The sequence below is a fragment of the Catharus ustulatus genome, unplaced genomic scaffold (assembly GCF_009819885.2).
Source record: "Catharus ustulatus isolate bCatUst1 unplaced genomic scaffold, bCatUst1.pri.v2 scaffold_95_arrow_ctg1, whole genome shotgun sequence".
Classification (NCBI taxonomy): Eukaryota; Metazoa; Chordata; class Aves; order Passeriformes; family Turdidae; genus Catharus; species Catharus ustulatus.
Window position 1 is genome coordinate 107,428 of NW_024879559.1, and position 4,411 is coordinate 111,838.

Sequence of the window (4,411 nt, forward strand, 5' to 3'; positions counted from 1 at the left end):
ACCATCAATTGAAATCAACAATTCATACTCTTCAAATATTAGTCAGGCATATTGTTACAGGCAACATTTAAATTAAATTACTGTAATATTTAAATATGTTACAGCAGTCTGACAAGTTAAAAGTTCACATACCTAGAACACTGAGTACCAAACAAGTTTTGCATAGAAAAGGCACTTTCTTTACCAAATAGCAAGTTTGGGGTTGAACTACTGTGTTTCTGATCACCTTGTCCTACGTTACATCATGTGATTTATAAGTTTCATATTGTTATTATTTTAAACTGTGTGATTTACACTATTTGGTTACAAGTACTATTTGTGTAAGCAAAGTCAAATGATCAGGAGAGTATTTGTACCAGGATACCTGCATTCCTTGGCTCTGCAGTAATGTTGGCAAGTGACGCCCAGTGGATTAAAATCAGGTAATAAGACTTCTATAATTTGTGTGTTCTCAAAATGAGTGAAAGCACAGATTTCTTATTATCTTAAAAAAAATTTGGCAGTATAAGAGCACTTGCAAGTTTCAGAGTCTCCTTGTATCCTTGTAAGGTTACAAACTCCAGGAGTGCTCCAGTCTTTTCAGTGAACACCAAAGGTTCACAAATACATCTCCTATATTACATTTAAAGAGTATTATATTTACATAGGTAATAAAAACCGCATCTCCCCAGCATTTAAGTTCAAGAAATCTCTCTCTGTTTGAGAAGGTTTAAGAAAATTTGGGGTTTTGAATGCAGAACTAGTAGGGGAAAAAATGTCTAGGTAAACCCCTTCCTTTCCACGTAGTATTGTCATAACACACATTATTTGTAAGAAAACAAAACCAAAGATGACACGAAGAGACCAGGTAACAACAATGAAAAGCTAGAAATATGTGAAAAGAGAAAAGGAAAAAGCAGCACGATGAGAACTCTTGGGGGAAAGAAGTTTTTGGAAAGAGTGTAAACAAATAAGCAGGACTAGATTTTATTTGTCTTCCCCCCAAAACGAAAAAGGAAGAACTGCTGGACATAGTGGCCAGATAGAGAGAGGGAGACCTTAATTACAATTCTGTATACACTGAAGGAAGGAGTAACAGAAGGTAAGGAACAAGAAAAAAAAGAGAGATAGGTTTAGCAGGTTATATTTAATTCTTATGAGACAGCAAGGCTTTTGTAAACTTTTATAAGCTTATAAAAGCAGATGAGTTAGACATGGGAAAATAAGAAGATTCTAACAAATGTAGTAGCTGTAAAACTTTGTGCAATCTCTGCTTGTTTTGGCGACTTGGGACTGATGTAGCCTCGGGTCCATAATTTTTTTTTTTTTTTTTTGACTTACCATACAGTTCCAAAAGCTTGGTTTTTGCGTCATATAGCTCGTCCTCTGTAGAATCCATCTGCTTCTGAGCCTCTTTTCGAGCAAAGGACATGTCACTCTCCAGAATTCGAAGAAGAGCCTCTCCTCTCTCAAGTTCCAACCTTAATTTCATTATTTCTTTTTCATAACGAGACATCTAGAAAATGTATTTCGGAAACTGGATTCACAGCTAGAAACTTACCACATCTGAATTTGCAATGAAGTCTTGAAACTTCACGTTTTAGGTACTTTTTTAAAAATGCAAACTAATAATGTTCTTATATAATTTTCATCTATCTTAAACATATCCCTCTGTATTTCCAAAGATATTTCTGCCTTAAGACAATAAAAGTTTTAATTATATTCCACAGGCAATTTTCTGATAACTGTATTTAACAACTAGGACAACAGTCATGTTGGGATACTGGAATATCAGACACCTAGTAACCCATTATGTAAACACAAACTTCAGTGCAATGTTGTTCACCACTCAAGCAGAATGCTATTCAACACAACAAACAAAACAAAGAAAACACTTCAAAAAAGGTTCTTATCTGCTATAAGAAAGATAATCTAGTCACTGCTGCCAGAAATTACCACATTCAAGCCACCTGAATGCAAGAGGGTGGAAAGTAAAGCATGCATTTCTTCAGAACATGTACAAAGCAACAGCATCCTTATTAACAGGATCTCCATGAATGGGAAATAATTTAACCCCATGACAAAGGTTTTCCCTGATGCTCTTGTCACAAACTAGTACCTAAATAAAGTAGCAGAGAGAAAATACTTCAATAAAATTTCCTTCAGTTTGAATTATTATTATTCTACAGGTAACAATTCTGCTCGCAGATTGTTAGGGTGTGAATGATCATTCTTCTTTTTAGATTAAATTCAGCAAATAAACCAAGTTCCCACATGTAGGCATGAGAGGTCTGTACAGGGGTGCTGCTTTGTTATTTTCCAACTAGTGACTGTGATCTGGATTCACCCGATGAGAGGATTATTTCAAGAAAACAAATTGCAATTAAGGAAACAAATTGCATTTATTCTAAGGGAAAAATAAAGCAAGCAAGCAAGCAAAAAACCAAACAAACTCCTTACATCTTGATGGTGTTGGTTGGTTAATTCCAAGTTTTTTTCCTCAAGCTTCTTGAGTTTACTTCTTAAATCTTCAATGGTGTCCATTTCTGATTGATTTTTGTCCTGCGGCAACAGCTGTCCTTCTACATCATTGCCTGAGCTAAAAAATGTGTTTTCAAAACACATGAGTATTCCTTTAAAGTTTCAATGCTTCTTAACTTCAATTACCCAGGCTTGGGCCCAGAGTGTTACACATTCACATAAGTAAAATTAGTTTGTTCAGTTTTCACCCACTATCGCTCTTTGAAGAAAGGATTATACACAATTGCTTATTTTGCAAGATATGAGAGATGTGGCAGCAGGAACTTTAAAGAGAGATGAACTTTGAATTACCAAAGTTGATTCAAGCATAACGTGTTCATTATTATTTTTCAGTATCTTTATTTTCGATAATGAACTTCCATAATTTTTTATAATAAACTTGCAGGAGGCTTAAAAACATCATTCCAATCATGTAAGTTAAAATAACTGGCCATCTTTTTGTCTCCACAGTAAGACTAATTTTTTAACATGAGTTATCTTCTCAAAACCATTTCTGTCATGAAACAAATGCATAGATGTAAAAAAACCCTCCATTTTACATACTTTATCTTCAAGAGATCCACACACTCAAACTACAGACATGCAACTGATCACAAACACTACACAAATGAAAGGTGTAATCCTCCAAACTACTCTGTTTTATCTTAATTTCCACTGCTATTTCAGCTATAACAAAATCTACTTGGAAATGAGCAGAATGAGCCCTCAAGCACACCAAGCAGTAATAAAAGAGTCAAAACCATTTTTCTGTATATTAAGTGGAAAATTTAAACATAGAATATACAAACTTGTATATACACACGCACATAAATATGTACACATACACATATATACATACACATATAAGTATTTATAATATAAACAAATTTATTAACTCGTTAAATAATTTTAAATGAAATTATTATAACTTCAAACTAGACAACTTTGAAGTTATTTCTGTACTGTAAAATCAGTGTTCACATTATTAAATATATGTTTGTTTTCACATTATTTTAAGTACGTAAGAAAGACTGCAATAACAGTTTTCTCCACACAAAACTGCAAGAGTTTATGGGCAATAAATGTAAAATACACAGATATAAGAAATATAATTAAATTAAGTACTAAATTGGTATCTATAATAATGAAATATAAGTAATAAAGTACCGTACTTTTGTCTACATGAAGTATCTTTACAGAAATGAAATTGTACTGACATTGAATTAATAGATCTTTCTAAATCAAAAGTGACCAATTTACTTCTACACTTGTGTACAGGAACAACACATATTTTTCATAACGAAAAATTTATCTAATGACATATGTTTTCTCACTTTGTTTTGGCTTTTTTGACTGGTAAAAAAGACACAAATGCCATCAAGGAGGGGATTGGTAACTTAGATTAAATGCCTTTAAAGACATGACTACTATTAAAGGATAAAATTTCAGGTTTTAGCTGCAGAGTATAAATAGTTAAATATAAAAATTATATGAGACCACAAAAATTAGCAAATTAAGGATGCTATGGAAATGAAAAATGTGTATTAGAGCATTAAAACAGACAACATTATATTGCATACTGGGAAAAAGCATTAGACAGCTTTTTGAAATCGCATTTTATGAACAACTGTGAACTCAGGATGCAATTGGTGGAAATTTAAAAACATATTTCAGAAAATCCTAATTTCTTTTCTTAGTACAGAACAAAAAAAACCCAAACCCACAAAAATAAACCCACCAAAAAACAAAACAAAAAAACCCCCCAAAAAAACCACAACCAAAAAAAACCAAAACAGAAAACCCCAGCAAAAAGCAAAAAACAAACGAGAATAAAAAAACCACAAAAAAACTCCAAAAAACACTCAGACCATCAGTGACCAAACTAACCTTAAGCCAGCAAATGCAGTACTTG